The sequence below is a fragment of the Carassius gibelio genome, chromosome A22, assembly GCF_023724105.1.
Source record: "Carassius gibelio isolate Cgi1373 ecotype wild population from Czech Republic chromosome A22, carGib1.2-hapl.c, whole genome shotgun sequence".
NCBI lineage: Eukaryota > Metazoa > Chordata > Actinopteri > Cypriniformes > Cyprinidae > Carassius > Carassius gibelio.
Window position 1 is genome coordinate 21,584,140 of NC_068392.1, and position 20,521 is coordinate 21,604,660.

General features: G+C 38.2%; 10 non-coding genes and 1 pseudogene across 10 annotated transcripts; all 11 read left to right on the top strand.

Moving 5' to 3' along the window:
* Nucleotides 1-439: 439 nt before the first annotated feature.
* LOC127943530 (5S ribosomal RNA) lies at nucleotides 440-557 on the top strand. The gene has a single exon (XR_008149732.1). It is a non-coding gene; the product is annotated as a 5S ribosomal RNA (ribosomal RNA).
* A 358-nt stretch (nucleotides 558-915) lies between these two features.
* On the top strand, nucleotides 916-1,034 carry LOC127943726 (5S ribosomal RNA). Its single transcript, XR_008149877.1, has one exon. It is a non-coding gene; the product is annotated as a 5S ribosomal RNA (ribosomal RNA).
* Nucleotides 1,035-1,403: 369 nt separating this feature from the next.
* On the top strand, nucleotides 1,404-1,522 carry LOC127943728 (5S ribosomal RNA). Its single transcript, XR_008149879.1, has one exon. It is a non-coding gene; the product is annotated as a 5S ribosomal RNA (ribosomal RNA).
* Nucleotides 1,523-3,177: 1,655 nt separating this feature from the next.
* LOC127943675 (5S ribosomal RNA) lies at nucleotides 3,178-3,296 on the top strand. The gene has a single exon (XR_008149828.1). It is a non-coding gene; the product is annotated as a 5S ribosomal RNA (ribosomal RNA).
* Nucleotides 3,297-3,653: 357 nt separating this feature from the next.
* Nucleotides 3,654-3,772, top strand: LOC127943668 (5S ribosomal RNA). Its single transcript, XR_008149821.1, has one exon. It is a non-coding gene; the product is annotated as a 5S ribosomal RNA (ribosomal RNA).
* Nucleotides 3,773-5,427: 1,655 nt separating this feature from the next.
* On the top strand, nucleotides 5,428-5,546 carry LOC127943680 (5S ribosomal RNA). Its single transcript, XR_008149833.1, has one exon. It is a non-coding gene; the product is annotated as a 5S ribosomal RNA (ribosomal RNA).
* A 363-nt stretch (nucleotides 5,547-5,909) lies between these two features.
* On the top strand, nucleotides 5,910-6,028 carry LOC127943477 (5S ribosomal RNA). The gene has a single exon (XR_008149682.1). It is a non-coding gene; the product is annotated as a 5S ribosomal RNA (ribosomal RNA).
* A 357-nt stretch (nucleotides 6,029-6,385) lies between these two features.
* LOC127943906 (5S ribosomal RNA) lies at nucleotides 6,386-6,504 on the top strand. Its single transcript, XR_008150049.1, has one exon. It is a non-coding gene; the product is annotated as a 5S ribosomal RNA (ribosomal RNA).
* A 1,556-nt stretch (nucleotides 6,505-8,060) lies between these two features.
* On the top strand, nucleotides 8,061-8,179 carry LOC127943687 (5S ribosomal RNA). The gene has a single exon (XR_008149840.1). It is a non-coding gene; the product is annotated as a 5S ribosomal RNA (ribosomal RNA).
* Nucleotides 8,180-8,536: 357 nt separating this feature from the next.
* On the top strand, nucleotides 8,537-8,655 carry LOC127943500 (5S ribosomal RNA). The gene has a single exon (XR_008149704.1). It is a non-coding gene; the product is annotated as a 5S ribosomal RNA (ribosomal RNA).
* Nucleotides 8,656-9,017: 362 nt separating this feature from the next.
* LOC127943591 (uncharacterized) lies at nucleotides 9,018-9,135 on the top strand (annotated as a pseudogene).
* The last annotated feature ends 11,386 nt before the right edge of the window (nucleotides 9,136-20,521 follow it).

The following is a 20,521-nucleotide window of genomic DNA, read 5'->3' on the forward strand; positions in this document are numbered from 1 at the left end:
TTAGTCATTTTCCAAAACCGCTAAGCAAATATATACAGTTTCAGTACATACCACATAGAGAAGCCTTTGCTGATGCTGCTCTTGTTAAATTTCAGCCTCTGGATCTGTGTCACAGCTTCCAGACGCGCTCAACGCAAAAGCCTACTGGCGCACGTGATTCTTTAGCTCCGCCCACACGTCACGCCTCTAGGCACTCGTGCTTTTCCGGGAAAAATCGGTACAGACTATCTTTCTCTTATGAATATAATAAAACTAAAGACTTTTTGGAGTTATGAAGGATGCAGTACTACTCTATAGGTACTCTAGATTAACAGGATATTGAGTGAAAACAAGCATTTCACCCCCCCTTTAAGCTTTTGGGTTTTCTTTCCTACTTATATAATGTACTGGCGATTAGATGGGCTGGTCTTTAAATAGCTCTCTCTTTGCAGCAGTCTTCGCTTACGGCCATACCAACCTGGCTATGCCTGATCTCGTCTGCTCTCGGAAGCTAAGCAGGTTTGGCCTGGTTAGTACTTGGATGGGAGACCGCCTGGGAATACCAGGTGCTGTAAGCTTTTTGGAAACTTTTCACTTAGTATATAATAATATTGCAAAAAAATAGATTCAATGCCCGATCTCTGAATCTTACCAGGTTTCGTTCTGGTTAGTACTTGGATGAGAGACTGCCTAGGAATACCAGGTGCTTTAAGCTTTTTGGAAATGTTTCACTTAGCATATAATAATTTTGCTAAAAAATAGATTCAATGCCCGATCTCTGAATCTTAGCAGGTTTAGGTCTGGTTAGTACTTGGATGAGAGACTGCCTAGGAATACCAGGTGCTTTAAGCTTTTGGGTTTTCTTTCCTACTTATATAATGTACTGGCGATTAGATGGGCTGGTCTTTAAATAGCCCTCTCTTTGCAGCAGTCTTCGCTTACGGCCATACCAACCTGGCTCTGCCCGATCTCGTCTGCTCTCGGAAGCTAAGCAGGTTTGGGCCTGATTAGTACTTGGATGGGAGACCGCCTGGGAATACCAGGTGCTGTAAGCTTTTTGGAAACTTTTCACTTAGTATATAATAATTTTGCCAAACAATAGAGTCAATGCCCGATCTCTGAATATTAGCAGGTTTGGGCCTGGTTAGTACATGGATGGGAGACTGCCTGGGAATACCAGGTGCTTTAAACTTTTTGGAAAATTTCACGATTTATATAATAATCTTGCAAAAAAAAAAAAAAAAAAAAAAGTCAATGCCCGATCTCTGAATCTTAAGCAGGTTCAGGTCTGGTTAGGACTTGGATGAGAGACTGCCTAGGAATACCAGGTGCTTTAAGCTTTTGGGTTTTCTTTCCTACTTATATAATGTACTGGCGATTAGATGGGCTGGTCTTTAAATAGCCCTCTCTTTGCAGCAGTCTTCGCTTACGGCCATACCAACCTGGCTCTGCCCGATCTCGTCTGCTCTCGGAAGCTAAGCAGGTTTGGGCCTGATTAGTACTTGGATGGGAGACCGCCTGGGAATACCAGGTGCTGTAAGCTTTTTGGAAACTTTTCACTTAGTATATAATAATTTTGCCAAAAAATAGAGTCAATGCCAGATCTCTGAATATTAGCAGGTTTGGGCCTGGTTAGTACATGGATGGGAGACTGCCTGGGAATACCAGGTGCTTTAAACTTTTTGGAAAATTTCACGATTTATATAATAATCTTGCAAAAAAAAAAAAAAAAGTCAATGCCCGATCTCTGAATCTTAGCAGGTTTAGGTCTGGTTAGTACTTGGATGAGAGACTGCCTAGGAAAACCAGGTGCTTTAAAGGGGGGGTGAAATGCTATTTCATGCATACTGAGTTTTTTACACTGTTAAAGAGTTGGATTCCCATGCTAAACATGGACAAAGTTTCAAAAATTAAGTTGTATGTTTGAAGGAGTATTTCTGTTCCAAAAATACTCCTTCCGGTTTGTCACAAGTTTCGGAAAGTTTTTTTCGAGTGTGGCTCTGTGTGACGTTAGATGGAGCAGACTTTCCTTATATGGGTGCTAAGGGCGCGTCTGCCGGAAGAGCGCGCGCTCCCGTAAAGCAGAGCAGAGAGAGGCTGTGCACAGACAATCACTGATCACAGCGAGAGCGTCGCGAAATGTCACAAAAGGAGTGTGTTTTTGGTTGCCAGGGCAAGACAACCCTGCACAGATTACCAAAAGAGAAACAGCATTAAGGGACCAGTGGATGGAGTTTATTTTTACAGAGCATCAACGGAGTTGTGCAAGTGTTTGTGTTTGTTCCCTGCATTTCGAAGATGCTTGTTTTACAAACAAGGTCCAGGTTGACGCTGGATTTGCACATCGTTTATTTCTTAAGGATAATGCAATCCCAACGAAAAAGGGTCACGATCGTGTGTTGGAACCGCAGGCGGTGAGTAAAACTGCTTCAAATATCTCTGTGTTGTTAACTTAGCAATCAGCAAGCACATCAAGTAAACAACATGCGATGTTGTTATCAAACTGCACGAGTAAAACTGCTTCAAATATCTCTGTGTTGTTAACTTAGCTATCAGGGCGTAAGCACATTAAGTAAACAACATGCGATGTTGTTATCAAACTGCACGAGTAAAACTGCTTCAAATATCTCTGTGTTGTTAATTTAGCTATCAGTGCGTAAGCACATCAAGTAAACAACATGCGATGTTGTTATCAAACTGCAATTTCCAGATGTACAGCTTAAAAAAATAAAAATAAAAAAAGACGACAAAGTGGAACTTAGTCATTTTCCAAAACCGCTAAGCAAATATATACAGTTTCAGTACATACCACATAGAGAAGCCTTTGCTGATGCTGCTCTTGTTAAATTTCAGCCTCTGGATCTGTGTCACAGCTTCCAGACGCGCTCAACGCAAAAGCCTACTGGCGCACGTGATTCTTTAGCTCCGCCCACACGTCACGCCTCTAGGCACTCGTGTTTTTCCGGGAAAAATCGGTACAGACTATCTTTCTCTTATGAATATAATAAAACTAAAGACTTTTTGGAGTTATGAAGGATGCAGTACTACTCTATAGGTACTCTAGATTAACAGGATATTGAGTGAAAATGAGCATTTCACCCCCCCCTTTAAGCTTTTGGGTTTTCTTTCCTACTTATATAATGTACTGGCGATTAGATGGGCTGGTCTTTAAATAGCCCTCTCTTTGCAGCAGTCTTCGCTTACGGCCATACCAACCTGGCTATGCCCGATCTCGTCTGCTCTCGGAAGCTAAGCAGGTTTGGGCCTGGTTAGTACTTGGATGGGAGACCGCCTGGGAATATCAGGTGCTGTAAGCTTTTTGGAAACTTTTCACTTAGTATATAATAATTTTGCCAAAAAATAGAGTCAATGCCCGATCTCTGAATATTAGCAGGTTTGGGCCTGGTTAGTACATGGATGGGAGACTGCCTGGGAATACCAGGTGCTTTAAACTTTTTGGAAAATTTCACGATTTATATAATAATCTTGCAAAAAAATAGATTCAATGCCCGATCTCTGAATCTTAGCAGGTTTAGGTCTGGTTAGTACTTGGATGAGAGACTGCCTAGGAATACCAGGTGCTTTAAGCTTTTGGGTTTTCTTTCCTACTTATATAATGTACTGGCGATTAGATGGGCTGGTCTTTAAATAGCCCTCTCTTTGCAGCAGTCTTCGCTTACGGCCATACCAACCTGGCTATGCCCGATCTCGTCTGCTCTCGGAAGCTAAGCAGGTTTGGGCCTGGTTAGTACTTGGATGGGAGACCGCCTGGGAATACCAGGTGCTGTAAGCTTTTTGGAAACTTTTCACTTAGTATATAATAATTTGGCCAAAAAATAAAGTCAATGCCCGATCTCTAAATATTAGCAGGTTTGGGCCTGGTTAGTACATGGATGGGAGACTGCCTGGGAATACCAGGTGCTTTAAACTTTTTGGAAAATTTCACGATTTATATAATAATCTTGCAAAAAAAAAAAAAAAAAGTCAATGCCCGATCTCTGAATCTTAGCAGGTTTAGGTCTGGTTAGTACTTGGATGAGAGACTGCCTAGGAAAACCAGGTGCTTTAAAGGGGGGGTGAAATGCTATTTCATGCATACTGAGTTTTTTACACTGTTAAAGAGTTGGATTCCCATGCTAAACATGGACAAAGTTTCAAAAATTAAGTTGTATGTTTGAAGGAGTATTTCTGTTCCAAAAATACTCCTTCCGGTTTGTCACAAGTTTCGGAAAGTTTTTTTCGAGTGTGGCTCTGTGTGACGTTAGATGGAGCAGAATTTCCTTATATGGGTGCTAAGGGCGCGTCTGCCGGAATAGCGCGCGCTCCCGTAAAGCAGAGCAGAGAGAGGCTGTGCACAGACAATCACTGATCACAGCGAGAGCGTCGCGAAATGTCACAAAAGGAGTGTGTTTTTGGTTGCCAGGGCAAGACAACCCTGCACAGATTACCAAAAGAGAAACAGCATTAAGGGACCAGTGGATGGAGTTTATTTTTACAGAGCATCAACGGAGTTGTGCAAGTGTTTGTGTTTGTTCCCTGCATTTCGAAGATGCTTGTTTTACAAACAAGGTCCAGGTTGACGCTGGATTTGCACATCGTTTATTTCTTAAGGATAATGCAATCCCAACGAAAAAGGGTCACGATCGTGTGTTGGAACCGCAGGCGGTGAGTAAAACTGCTTCAAATATCTCTGTGTTGTTAACTTAGCAATCAGCAAGCACATCAAGTAAACAACATGCGATGTTGTTATCAAACTGCACGAGTAAAACTGCTTCAAATATCTCTGTGTTGTTAACTTAGCTATCAGGGCGTAAGCACATTAAGTAAACAACATGCGATGTTGTTATCAAACTGCACGAGTAAAACTGCTTCAAATATCTCTGTGTTGTTAATTTAGCTATCAGTGCGTAAGCACATCAAGTAAACAACATGCGATGTTGTTATCAAACTGCACTTTCCAGATGTACAGCTTAAAAAAATAAAAATAAAAAAAGACGACAAAGTGGAACTTAGTCATTTTCCAAAACCGCTAAGCAAATATATACAGTTTCAGTACATACCACATAGAGAAGCCTTTGCTGATGCTGCTCTTGTTAAATTTCAGCCTCTGGATCTGTGTCACAGCTTCCAGACGCGCTCAACGCAAAAGCCTACTGGCGCACGTGATTCTTTAGCTCCGCCCACACGTCACGCCTCTAGGCACTCGTCTTTTTCCGGGAAAAATCGGTACAGACTATCTTTCTCTTATGAATATAATAAAACTAAAGACTTTTTGGAGTTATGAAGGATGCAGTACTACTCTATAGGTACTCTAGATTAACAGGATATTGAGTGAAAATGAGCATTTCACCCCCCCTTTAAGCTTTTGGGTTTTCTTTCCTACTTATATAATGTACTGGTGATTAGATGGGCTGGTCTTTAAATAGCCCTCTCTTTGCAGCAGTCTTCGCTTACGGCCATACCAACCTGGCTATGCCCGATCTCGTCTGCTCTCGGAAGCTAAGCAGGTTTGGGCCTGGTTAGTACTTGGATGGGAGACCGCCTGGGAATACCAGGTGCTGTAAGCTTTTTGGAAACTTTTCACTTAGTATATAATAATTTGGCCAAAAAATAAAGTCAATGCCCGATCTCTAAATATTAGCAGGTTTGGGCCTGGTTAGTACATGGATGGGAGACTGCCTGGGAATACCAGGTGCTTTAAACTTTTTGGAAAATTTCACGATTTATATAATAATCTTGCAAAAAAAAAAAAAAAAAGTCAATGCCCGATCTCTGAATCTTAGCAGGTTTAGGTCTGGTTAGTACTTGGATGAGAGACTGCCTAGGAATACCAGGTGCTTTAAGCTTTTGGGTTTTCTTTCCTACTTATATAATGTACTGGCAATTAGATGGTCTGGTCTTTAAATAGCCCTCTCTTTGCAGCAGTTTTCGCTTACGGCCATACTAACCTGGCTATGCCCAATCTCGTCTGCTCTCGGAAGCTAAGCAGGTTTGGGCCTGGTTAGTACTTGGATGGGAGACCGCCTGGGAATACCAGGTGCTGTAAGCTTTTTGGAAACTTTTCACTTAGTATATAATAATTTTGCCAAAAAATAGAGTCAATGCCCGATCTCTGAATATTAGCAGGTTTGGGCCTGGTTAGTACATGGATGGGAGACTGCCTGGGAATACCAGGTGCTTTAAACTTTTTGGAAAATTTCACGATTTATATAATAATCTTGCAAAAAAATAGATTCAATGCCCGATCTCTGAATCTTAGCAGGTTTAGGTCTGGTTAGTACTTGGATGAGAGACTGCCTAGGAATACCAGGTGCTTTAAGCTTTTGGGTTTTCTTTCCTACTTATATAATGTACTGGCGATTAGATGGGCTGGTCTTTAAATAGCCCTCTCTTTGCAGCAGTCTTCGCTTACGGCCATACCAACCTGGCTCTGCCCGATCTCGTCTGCTCTCGGAAGCTAAACAGGTTTGGGCCTGATTAGTACTTGGATGGGAGACCGCCTGGGAATACCAGGTGCTGTAAGCTTTTTGGAAACTTTTCACTTAGTATGTAATAATTTTGCCAAAAAATAGAGTCAATGCCCGATCTCTGAATATTAGCAGGTTTGGGCCTGGTTAGTACATGGATGGGAGACTGCCTGGGAATACCAGGTGCTTTAAACTTTTTGGAAAATTTCACGATTTATATAATAATCTTGCAAAAAAAAAAAAAAAGTCAATGCCCGATTTCTGAATCTTAGCAGGTTTAGGTCTGGTTAGTACTTGGATGAGAGACTGCCTAGGAATACCAGGTGCTTTAAAGGGGGGGTGAAATGCTATTTCATGCATACTGAGTTTTTTACACTGTTAAAGAGTTGGATTCCCATGCTAAACATGGACAAAGTTTCAAAAATTAAGTTGTATGTTTGAAGGAGTATTTCTGTTCCAAAAATACTCCTTCCGGTTTGTCACAAGTTTCGGAAAGTTTTTTTCGAGTATGGCTCTGTGTGACGTTAGATGGAGCGGAATTTCCTTATATGGGTGCTAAGGGCGCGTCTGCCGGAAGAGCGCGCGCTCCCGTATAGCAGAGCAGAGAGAGGCTGTGCACAGACAATCACTGATCACAGCGAGAGCGTCGCGAAATGTCACAAAAGGAGTGTGTTTTTGGTTGCCAGGGCAAGACAACCCTGCACAGATTACCAAAAGAGAAACAGCATTAAGGGACCAGTGGATGGAGTTTATTTTTACAGAGCATCAACGGAGTTGTGCAAGTGTTTGTGTTTGTTCCCTGCATTTCGAAGATGCTTGTTTTACAAACAAGGTCCAGGTTGACGCTGGATTTGCACATCGTTTATTTCTTAAGGATAATGCAATCCCAACGAAAAAGGGTCACGATCGTGTGTTGGAACCGCAGGCGGTGAGTAAAACTGCTTCAAATATCTCTGTGTTGTTAACTTAGCAATCAGCAAGCACATCAAGTAAACAACATGCGATGTTGTTATCAAACTGCACGAGTAAAACTGCTTCAAATATCTCTGTGTTGTTAACTTAGCTATCAGTGCGTAAGCACATCAAGTAAACAACATGCAATGTTTTTATCAAACTGCACTTTCCACATGTACAGCTTAAAAGAAAAAAAAAAAAAAAAGACGACAAAGTGGAACTTAGTCATTTTCCAAAACCGCTAAGCAAATATATACAGTTTCAGTACATACCACATAGAGAAGCCTTTGCTGATGCTGCTCTTGTTAAATTTCAGCCTCTGGATCTGTGTCACAGCTTCCAGACGCGCTCAACGCAAAAGCCTACTGGCGCACGTGATTCTTTAGCTCCGCCCACACGTCACGCCTCTAGGCACTCGTGCTTTTCCGGGAAAAATCGGTACAGACTATCTTTCTCTTATGAATATAATAAAACTAAAGACTTTTTGGAGTTATGAAGGATGCAGTACTACTCTATAGGTACTCTAGATTAACAGGATATTGAGTGAAAACAAGCATTTCACCCCCCCTTTAAGCTTTTGGGTTTTCTTTCCTACTTATATAATGTACTGGCGATTAGATGGGCTGGTCTTTAAATAGCCCTCTCTTTGCAGCAGTCTTCGCTTACGGCCATACCAACCTGGCTATGCCCGATCTCATCTGCTCTTGGAAGCTAAGCAGGTTTGGGCCTGGTTAGTACTTGGATGGGAGACCGCCTGGGAATACCAGGTGCTGTAAGCTTTTTGGAAACTTTTCACTTAGTATATAATAATTTTGCCAAAAAATAGAGTCAATGCCCGATCTCTGAATATTAGCAGGTTTGGGCCTGGTTAGTACATGGATGGGAGACTGCCTGGGAATACCAGGTGCTTTAAACTTTTTGGAAAATTTCACGATTTATATAATAATCTTGCAAAAAAATAGATTCAATGCCCGATCTCTGAATCTTAGCAGGTTTAGGTCTGGTTAGTACTTGGATGAGAGACTGCCTAGGAATACCAGGTGCTTTAAGCTTTTGGGTTTTCTTTCCTACTTATATAATGTACTGGCGATTAGATGGGCTGGTCTTTAAATAGCCCTCTCTTTGCAGCAGTTTAAGCTTACGGCCATACCAACCTGGCTCTGCCTGATCTTGTCTGCTCTCGGAAGCTAAGCAGGTTTGGGCCTGGTTAGTACTTGGATGGGAGACCGCCTGGGAATACCAGGTGCTGTAAGCTTTTTGGAAAATTTTCACTTAGTATATAATAATTTTGCCAAACAATAGAGTCAATGCCCGATCTCTGAATATTAGCAGGTTTGGGCCTGGTTAGTACATGGATGGGAGACTGCCTGGGAATACCAGGTGCTTTAAACTTTTTGGAAAATTTCACGATTTATATAATAATCTTGCAAAAAAAAAAAAAAAAGTCAATGCCCGATCTCTGAATCTTAGCAGGTTTAGGTCTGGTTAGTACTTGGATGAGAGACTGTCTAGGAATACCAGGTGCTTTAAGCTATTGGGTTTTCTTGCCTACTTATATAATGTACTGGCGATTAGATGGGCTGGTCTTTAAATAGCCCTCTCTTTGCAGCAGTCTTTGTTTATGGCCATACCAACCTGGCTATGCCCGATCTCGTCTGCTCTCGGAAGCTAAGCAGTTTTGGGCCTGGTTAGTACTTGGATGGGAGCCGCCTGGGAATACCAGGTGCTGTAAGCTTTTTGGAAACTTTTCACTTAGTATATAATAATTTTGCCAAAAAATAGAGTCAATGCCCGATCTCTGAATATTAGCAGGTTTGGGCCTGGTTAGTACATGGATGGGAGACTGCCTGGGAATACCAGGTGCTTTAAACTTTTTGGAAAATTTCACGATTTATATAATAATCTTGCAAAAAAAAAAAAAAAAAAAAAAGTCAATGCCCGATCTCTGAATCTTAGCAGGTTTAGGTCTGGTTAGTACTTGGATGAGAGACTGCCTAGGAATACCAGGTGCTTTAAGCTTTTGGGTTTTCTTTCCTACTTATATAATGTACTGGCGATTAGATGGGCTGGTCTTTAAATAGCCCTCTCTTTGCAGCAGTCTTCGCTTATGGCCATACCAACCTGAGGGCGCTAGAGAGCTACAGGAAGTGTTGGCTGCAGTTGGGAGAGGAAGGCTCTCCTCCATTTTGTGTTTTTCTACTTGTGGTTGTTTTGTTTGTTTTGTGAATATGTGATTGTTTTTTGGCATTTTTCTTTTTTGAAAACCACCTAACAGCAGCATATCGCTGTCTGGAGGGTGGTTGATCTTTTTTTTTCTCCAAAATGGACGGATTATATGGTAACAACTCGGAACTGGCTGGAGAGACTCGAATGGCAAATGACAATGGACTGGCAGGAGGAACACGCATGGCAAGCGACACTGGACTGGCTGGAGGAAAACGCATGGCAATCGACACTGGACTGGCTGGAGGAACAAGCATGGCAAACGACACAGGACTGGCTGGAGGAACACGTATGGTAAACAACACTGGACTGGCTGGAGGAACAAGCATGGCAAACGACACTGGACTAGCAGGAGGAACACGCACGGCAAATGACACTGGACTGGAGAAGCAACAAAGAGCTGGAAATGGAAAAGATCAAGAAGCAAGGAAAAAATTTGGTGAAAGAAAATATTTAAAGGAGGCAACAGTGATCGTGAGTACAGAGAATGTGAGTGGTGTGAGAGGAGAGGATATAATTAAAGCAATCTCAGAAAAAATTGGAAGTGGAAAGGTGTTGGCTGTAAGACCCAGACAAGGCAAAGAATATGAACTGACACTGGAACAGGAAGAAATGTGTGACATTTTAATTAATGGATTGACAATTAAGGGAGTGGACTGTGAAGTAAAAAAACTGCAAAATAAAGATTACGTTGTTTCCTTCATGCACCTGCCTGTCTACCTGGAGGATAAGGAAATTTTGGAAAAATTGGAAGGATGGGGGGTATCCCCCATATCTAAAATCAAAAGGAGATGCTATCCGGGCACTGACATTGAAGACGGTACAAGATTTGTTAAGGTGAGGTTCCCCAAAGAAGTGGCATCACTCCCTTATAGCACAAAGATTGAAACAGCTGAGGGCCCGCAGTACTTTAGGGTGATGCACAGCCACCATGTGAAGACTTGTAGGCTGTGCATGAGCCCAGAACATTTACTGAAGGAGTGCCCAGAATTCAAGTGCTATAAATGCTCGGAAAGGGGACATTTCGCACGAGACTGCAATGCTGTCAGGTGCCCGGATTGCCAAAAAATGTTAAATAAATGTGAATGCTGGATGGAGGGAGTGGTAGGTGGAAGGGAAGAACAGGTGGACAGACAGGTGCATGAAGGAAACCACGATGAAGAAGGACATTGTGAAGAAAGACAAGAAGAGGATGAATTACAACCAAAGGAATCAGAGGAAGGAACAAACTACAGACAGGAAGGACAAGGAGAAGGAGAAGGAGAAAAAGAAAAAGAAAATGATGAACAGATAAGAAGAGAGGACACACAATTGACCCAGATGGACATATCTTCAATTCATGGACAAAAAGGAAAAGAACAAGACAAAGAAACTGACAACGAAGGAGAAATAAGTATGGAGGAGGATGAGAAGGAAAAGGTGGAGAGGGGACAAATTAGAAGAAGATCACTACAGGTAAAGCCAAATATAGGAACTGCAAGGAAAAAAGTTAAATGTTTTAACAGTTTTGAAGTGTTAAAGGAAATGGTGGAGGAAGACTGAGAATGATGGGTTTTAGATATTTAATTTTTTTCTTTTTAATGGTTTTAAGTGTTGTGACTTTCAATGCAAGAGGACTCTTGAACTTAAAGAAATTTGAATATGTAAAAGAAAAATGTAAAAGAGAAGACATTATTGTGCTACAAGAAACAAACTGGAGAGAAAATGTAATGAATGATTTTAAAAAGAGATGGGAAGGAGGGATTTAATACAATAATGGAGATGGGAGGTTTGGGAGAGGTGTGGCTTTTTTAATGAAGGATGATGTTTTTAAAGCAAGTCAAATTTTATACAAAGATACGATGGGGAAATGTATGGTTGTTCAGATAAAACATGAAGGAAGGGAATTGATTTTAGTAAATATACATGCACCAACGGTGGAGAAGGAAAAGAAAGAGTTTTTTTATGTTTTAAGAAGTATTGTAAAGAAGTATAAAGAAATAATAATGATGGGGGATTTTAATACGGTTTTTAGTAAACAAGACATGGCAGAAGGAATGGTTTTTAAAAATGACAAGGGGAGAAAAGAACTAAAAGCATTAATGGCAGAAAATAATATGATAGATGTGTGGAGAGAAAGGAATGAAAAGAAAAAGGAGTTTTCAAGAAGGCAAATAGTGGGGCAGTTTGTGTGCGAAACAAGAATTGACTTTATTTTATGTACGAGAAATGTGGAGAATTTTATAGAAAAGATTAAGTATGAAGAAACAAGTTTTAGCGATCACAAGTTTTTATTTTTTAAATTGGACTGGGATAAAGTGCAAAGAGGGCCAGGAATATGGGTTTTAAATACAAAAATGTTAGAAAATGAAGACTATGTTTTAAAGGTTAAAGAAATTATAGAAAAAGAAAGGGAAAATGAAATGTATGAAGACGATAAGAGAATATGGTGGGAGAATGTAAAGTTTTTAATAAAAAAATTCTCAATTAAGTATTGCAGTTTAGTACAGAAATGCAAAAGATACAAAGAAAAAGAAATAAAGGAAAGTTTGGAAGTGGAATTGAATAAAGAAAATAAAGATATACAAAAGATAAGGGAAATGGAGGAAAAACTGAAAGAAATAGAGGAAATAGAATATGAGGGGGCGAGGTTAAGAAGCAAAGCTAAATATACTGTGGAGGGAGAAAAATGCACAAAGTTTTTTTTTGATTTAGAAAAAAAGCGAGGGAAAGCTGAAATAATAAAACAGATAAGAGGAAAAATGGGGAAGTTGTAGAAGGGAATGAAGAGATTTTAGAAGAAATAAAGAATTTTTATGAGGATCTTTTTAGTGCAAGGGGTGTAGAAGAAAACAAAAAAAGGGAACTGCTGAATCAGATAAAAGTAAGAATTAGTAAGGAAGATAAAATAGAATGCGATCAAAAAATTGGAGAAGAAGAGATTGAAAGAGCAATACAGCAGCTGAATAAAAATAAAAGTCCAGGAATAGATGGTTTGGGAAGTGAATTTTATATATGTTTTAAAGATATTTTAACAAAGATTTTAAAGGAAGTTTTTAGTGAGGTTTTTGAAAAAGAAGAAGTTAATGAAAGAATGGGGATGGGTATAACAAAATTGATATATAAAAGGAAAGGAGAAAAAGTAGATTTAAAAAACTATAGGCCGATTACGATGCTTAACACAGATTTTAAGATTTTAGCGAAGGTTTTATCAAACAGGTTAAAGGAAGTAATGCCAAGTATAATTCAAACAAACCAAGCATGTGGAGTAAAGGGAAGAGATATAGCGGACATAACAATGAGCATAAGAGACACAGTATGGTACATGAAAGAAAAAAATGAAGATGGTTACGTAATTAGTCTAGATTTTGAAAAAGCATTTGATCAGGTTGAACACAGGTATTTATTTGATGTTTTAAAGGAATTTGGTTTTGGGGGGAATTTTATCAAATGGATTGAGATTTTATATAAGGGCGCTTTAACGAGAATAAAATGTAATGGGTTTTTAACAGAATGTTTTAAAATCACTAGATCGATAAGACAGGGTTGTCCGCTTTCAGCGTTATTATATTCACTTGTATCGGAACCGTTAGGATTGGCTTTAAAACAAAAAGAAGAAATAATTGGAATTGAAATTGAGGAAAATAAGGCTGAGGGAAAGGTTTTTCAATATGCTGATGACACAACGTTAGTAGTTAAAGGAAAGGAGAGCATCAAGGAAGTTATGAAGGTTGTAGAAGAATATTGTAAAGGATCTGGGAGTAAAGTAAATGAAGAAAAAACTGTATATATGAGATTTGGTAAAGCAATGGTTTTAAAGGATTGTTTTAATTTTAAGGAAGTGGATGAAATTAGGATTTTAGGAATTTTAATGGGTAAAAATGAGAGGAAAGTATGTGATGAAATGTGGGAGGAACTAGTAACAGGGATAGAGAGAAGGTTAAATTTTTGGAAATTAAGAACATTAAACTTGAAAGGGAAGGTTTTAGTATTGAATGTTTTAATGGTGTCTAAGTTATGGAATGTTTTATATGTATCAGATATGCCATTGTGGACAGAAAAGAGGTTGAAGAAATGTTTTCTTGACTTTTTATGGGAGGGGAAACCAGCAAGAATAGCTTTTAACACAATATTAGGGGCAGTAGAGAAGGGGGGTTTAGGTTTAATAGATGTGGAACATAGAAAAAATTGTTTGAGAGTGAAAGTAGTGAAGAAATACCTAGATGAGGGCAAACCAGAGTGGAAAAAGACGATGAAATATTTTTTAAACAAATGCGGGGATTTTAACATGGGGGATGGAATTTTATGGATGAAAACGAAGAATTGGATGACAGAAAATTTACCAGAGTTTTATAGAGAAATTTTAAGTGCTTGGGGAAAATTTTTAGTTAAAGTTGAGTATGATCCACATGGGAGAGAAAACATTTTAAATCAACCTCTTTTCTTAAACCAAAACATTTTAAAGCAAGACAAAGGGATTTTTTTGAAAAAATGGATGGAAGTGGGGATAACAAGAGTGAGAGACATTTTATATGAATTTAAAGAAGGGTTTTTACCGACACAATTTATTGTAGATGCAATGGAGGAGGCAAAAGAGGATTACAGTGAACAAGACATAAAAAATAAATATGAAATAATTAAAAGCGCAATACCGAAAGAATGGATTAAAAGAATAGAATGTATGGAAGGAGAGCCAAAAGAGAAATGTATTTATGTGAAATTAGGGGAAAAACTGTATGATTTTAAGGAATGTACTCTGAAAATTATTTATTGTTCTTTTAGAGATGGTGTTTTTAAAGAGCCTATTGCAAATGTATACTGGGTGCAAAAATTCAAAGATTTTAAAAAGAGTGTATTTGGAGAAACATGACGGGGAAGTGTGTGGAAACTAAATTGGGATGTTTGGAGTATTTTATAAGGCATAAAGTGGTTTTTACTGAGGCAATTTTAAATAAAATAGGAATGGAAGAAAACGCTCTGTGTAAAGTGTGCCAGGAAAAGGAAGAGGGGATTTTACATTTATTTTTATATTGTAGAGAACTGGAGGAATTTTTAAGAAAATGTAAATGTTTAATTAAAGATGTGACTGAGGAGTGGGATGAAAATGTAATTGAATGGAACAGATTGGTGATGTTTGGTTGGGAAAAAAAGTGTCAAAACAAAAGTTTTATTAATTTGTTTGTAATGCTAATGAAAAGTGCAATATGGGAGAGAAGAACTGTGGCTAAAAAAGAAAAAACTGTGTTGGATGTTTGGACTGTGTTTAAAAGGAAAACTGAATTATATATTGAGAGATTGTATGTGTACTTTAAAGGTGGAAATATGTTGGATTCTTTTTATGATGTTTTTACCCCAAAAGTTTATTGTGTTTAAAATGATTTAATGTGGAAGCTGCCAGGAAGTGAAGGAGATTTTTAAATTATCTATGTAAAGGAAAGATGTGCAATGCAGAGATGTGTGAAGACAATGTTCTGTATTTTCTATTGATTGTGTTTAATCTATTGTATTTTATTGATTGAAATTTATTAATAAAAAAAAAAAAGGCTATGCCCGATCTCGTCTGCTCTCGGAAGCTAAGCAGGTTTGGGCCTGGTTAGTACTTGGATGGGAGACCGCCTGGGAATACCAGGTGCTGTAAGCTTTTTGGAAACTTTTCACTTAGTATATAATAATTTGGCCAAAAAATAGAGTCAATGCCCGATCTCTAAATATTAGCAGGTTTGGGCCTGGTTAGTACATGGATGGGAGACTGCCTGGGAATACCAGGTGCTTTAAACTTTTTGGAAAATTTCACGATTTATATAATAATCTTGCAAAAAAATAGATTCAATGCCCGATCTCTGAATCTTAGCAGGTTTAGGTCTGGTTAGTACTTGGATGAGAGACTGCCTAGGAATACCAGGTGCTTTAAGCTTTTGTGTTTTCTTTCCTACTTATATAATGTACTGGCGATTAGATGGGCTGGTCTTTAAATAGCCCTCTCTTTGCAGCAGTCTTCGCTTACGGCCATACCAACCTGAGGGCGCTAGAGAGCTACAGGAAGTGTTGGCTGCAGTTGGGAGAGGAAGGCTCTCCTCCATTTTGATTTTTCTGTTAGTGTTTGTTTTGTGAGTTGTTTTTTGGACTTTTAGTTTATTTTTTGTGTGTTTTTTCTGTTTTAAACCACCTAACAGCAGCATCTTGCTGGCTGGAGGGTGGTTAATTTTTTATTTTTTTGTGTTTTTGTACAATGGATGGATTATTGGCAAACGACACTGGACTGGCTGGAGAGAGACGCATGGCAAACGAAACCGGACTGGCTGGAGAGACACGCATGGCAAACGACACTGGACTGGCTGGAGAGAAACGCTTGGCAAACGACACCGGACTGGCTGGAGAGAGACGCATGGCAAACAACACTGGACTGGCTGGAGAGCGACGCATGGCAAACAACACTGGACTGGCTGGAGAGAGACGCATGGCAAACGACACTGGACTGGAGTATCGACAACGAGCAGGACACGGTAAAAATCAAGATGCAAGATATACAATTGGTGAAAGGAAATACTTAAAGGAGGCGACTGTGATTGTGAATGTGGAGAATGTAAGTGAAGTGAGAGCTGTGGATATTATTAAAGCGGTGACGGACAAATGTGGATATGGTAAAATCTTAGCACTGAGGCCAAGACAAGGAAAGGAATATGAACTGACAATGGAAAAAGAAGAAACTTGTGATGAACTGACTGAGGGATTGTTAATTAAAGGAGTGAACTGTGAGATAAAGAAACTGCAAAACAGAGATTATGTTGTCTCTTTCATGCATCTGCCCGTCTACCTTGCTGATAAAGAGATTTTAAATAAACTGGAGGTTTGGGGGGTTTCCCCAATTTCAAAAATAAAGCGGCGTGTTTATCCGGGCACCAGCATTGAGGATGGGACGAGATACGTAAAGGCGCGGTTCCCGAAGGAGGTGGCCTCCCTCCCTTACAGCACAAAAATAGAAACGGCAGAGGGACCACAATATTTTCGGGTGATGCACAGTCATCAGGTTAAGACTTGTCGGCTGTGCATGAGCCCAGACCATGTGGTGAAGGACTGCCCGGAGTTCACGTGCCATAAATGCGAGGAGAGAGGCCATTTCGCGAGAAATTGCAATGCTGTGACGTGCCCGGAGTGCAATTTGGTTTTAAATAAGTGTGAGTGTTGGATGCAGGGTGAGGAGGAGGAGCAGCAACAGGTGGGCGGGCAGGTGCATGAAAGAGACAACGAGCAGCGAGACGTTGGAGAAGGGGTACGTGGTGAAGGACTGGAATTAAATAAGGATATAGAACAACAGAAAGAGTGTACCGAACCAATCATACAAACACAACAGGATGGGGGAATTTGGACACAGATGGATTTGACAGACAGCTTGCAAAATGCTTTGGATAATGTGGAACTGGTTGATGAAAGGAATAAAGTACTGAGTGATGCACAACAGGAGGGAATTTTATGTACACCGATGGATGTGACGGACAGTGTGCAAAAGGAGATGGACGGGATAGAAATTAATGATGCTACAAAAGAGTGTGAACAAGGAAAAGAAAATGAGGAGACGCAGGGGAAATCATCAAAAAGAAGAAGATCTGTAAAGGTAATACCTAATCTTGATACTGCAAGAAAAAGAATGCTTAAAGAAGATGGGATTGAGTGTGCAAATAAGTATGAGCTGCTAAAAGGTTTGGAGGAGATGGACTGAGTTTATGGGTTTTATGCATGTTTTTATATGTTTTATGCTTTTAAGAATTGTTACTTTTAATGCTAGAGGGCTTTCAAATGTAGGAAAATTTGAAAAGGTGAAAGAAATGTGTAAAAGAGAGGATGTGATTTTATTACAAGAAACTAACTGGAGGGAAGAGTACATGACTGAAATAAGAAAAAGGTGGAGTGGAGAGATTTTTTATAACAATGGTGATGGGAGGCTGGGAAGAGGTGTTGCGATTTTAATAAAAGAAAACTGTGGGGTATCATGTAGAACAATATATAATGACATAGATGGGAAATGTATTGCGGTTGAAATGGAGTATGAGGAGAAAAAAGTTATTGTAGTTAATATTCATGCACCGACTGTAGAAACTGAAAAGAAGGAATATTTTAATGTATTAAGAGATTTTTTAAAAAAGCATAAAGAAGTTATTATGATGGGTGATTTTAATACAGTTTTCAGTAAATTAGAAATTGGTGAGGGAATGGTTTTTAAAAATGATAAAGGAAGAAAAGAACTGAAATTATTAATGGAAGAAAATAATATGATTGATGTATGGAGAGAAAGAAATGAAGAAAAGAAAGAATATTCAAGGAGGCAATTAGTGGGGAATTTTATGTGTAAGACAAGGATTGATTTTATTTTGTGTACAAGGAACATTGAAGGTTTTATTGGTAACATGAGATATGTAGAATCAAGCTTAAGTGACCATAAACCACTTTTTATACAAGTAGACTGGAGTTCAGTGAAAAGAGGGCCAGGTGTATGGGTTTTAAATGTAGAGGTTTTGAAGAATGAGGAGTATGTGTTAAGTATTAAAGAAATTATTGAAAAAGAAAAGGAGAATGAAATGTACAGTGAAGATAAAAGGATATGGTGGGGAAATGTTAAATATTTAGTAAAAAAATTCACAATAAAGTATTGCAAATTAATACAGATGTGTAAGAGGAAGAAGGAGAGAGAAATAAGAGAAAAATTGGAAAATGAATTAAATGAGAATGGGAAAGATATACAAAAAATAAAAGAATTGGAGGGATTATTGAAAGACATGGAAGAGAAAAAATATGAAGGTGCAAGACTAAGGAGTAAAGCTAAATATACGGTGGAGGGTGAAAAATGTACAAAGTTTTTCTTTGATCTAGAAAAAATAAGAGGGAAAGCTGGAATGATTAAAGAAATAAGAGGGGAAAATGGTGTAGTGGTGGAAACAAATGAGGAAATATTAAAAGAAGTAAAAGCATATTATGAAAATCTGTTTAGTACTGAGGGGTTGAAAGAAGAAGAGAAATTGGAGTTACTAAATCAAATAAAAACAACAGTAGGAGATGTAGACAAAAAAGACTGTGATGAAGAGATAACAGAAGAAGAGATAAAAAGAGCAATAAGTGAATTAAACAAAAATAAAAGTCCAGGTATAGATGGTTTGGGGAGTGAATTTTATATAGTTTTTAAAGATTTTTTAACCAGTATTTTAAAAGAAGTATATGAAGACATTTTTAAAAAAGAGGAAATGAATCAGATAATGGGGATGGGATTAATAAAGTTGATATATAAAAGAAAAGGAGATAAAGTAGACCTAAAAAATTATAGACCAATTACAATGCTGAATACAGATTTGAAAATTTTAACAAAAGTTTTAGCCAATAGATTGAAAGAGGTAATGCCAACCATAATTAAAACAAATCAAGTGTATGGAGTAAAAGGGAAAGATATAGCAGATACAACTTTAAGTATAATAGATAGAATAAGATATATGAAAGAAAAAAACAAAAAAGGATATGTTATTAGTTTGGATTTTGAAAAGGCCTTTGATAGAGTGGAGCATGATTATTTATTTGGAATTTTAAGAAGGTACGGATTTGGGGATAATTTTGTCAAGTGGATTACAATTTTATACAGGGGAGCAATAACAAGAATACAGTGTAACGGTTTTTTAACAGAATGTTTTAAAATTACTAGGTCAATAAGACAAGGATGTCCATTATCGGCGCTTTTATATTCTTTAGTTGCAGAACCATTGGGATTAGCTGTTAAAATAGATGAAGACATAAGAGGGATAAACATTGAAGGAAGTGGGGGAAATGAAAAAATATTTCAATATGCAGACGATACAACAATAATAGTTAAGGATATAGAGAGTGTTAATAAAGTAATGGAAGTGGTACAGATGTTTTGTAGGGGATCAGGAGGCAAGTTAAATGAAGAAAAAACAACATGGAGGAGTAAATGCTTTAACTGATTATTTTCATTTTAAAGAAACAAAAGAAATAAGGATTTTAGGTGTTCTAATGGGAAAAGATGAAAGGAATGTTAAAGAAAAAATGTGGGAAGAAATAGTAGGAGGAATTGAAAGAAGGTTAAATTTTTGGAAATTGAGGACTTTAAGTTTAAAAGGGAAGGTTTTAATTTTAAATGTGTTAATGGTGTCAAAGTTGTGGTATGTTTTATATGTGACTGCTATGCCAGTGTGGGTGGAGAAAAGGTTGAAAAAATGTTTTTTAGATTTTTTATGGAATGGTAAACCGTCAAGAATTGCATACAGTACATTAATAGGAGAAGTAGGGAAAGGAGGGATGGGATTAATTGATGTTGAACAGAGAAAAAATAGCTTAAGAGTTAAAATAGTAAAAAAAAAAATCTAGATGATGGTCACAAAGCAGCATGGAAAAAGACAATGGAATATTTTTTAAACAAATGTGGGGATTTTAACATGGGGGATGGGATTTTATGGATGAAAACTAAGAATTGGATGACAGAGTGCTTACCAGAGTTTTATAGGGAAATGATTAGTGCCTGGGGAAAATTTTTAGACAAAGTTGAGTATGATCCACATGGGAGAGAAAACATTTTAAATCAACCTCTGTTTTTAAACAAAAACATTTTAAAACAAGACAAAGAATTGTTTTTAAAGAAATGGATGGATGTGGGGATAACAAGAGTGAGAGATGTTTTGTATGAATTTAAAGAAGGGTTTTTACCGACACAATTTATTGTAGATGCAATGGAGGAGGCAAAAGAGGATTACAGTGAACAAGAAATAAAAAATAAATATGAAATCATTAAAAATGCAATACCTAAAGAGTGGATAAAAAGAATAGAAAGTATGGAAGGAGAGCCAAAAGAGAAATGTATTCATGTGAAGTTTGGGGAAAAAATGTATGATTTTAAGGAATGTACTGTGAAAATGATTTATTGT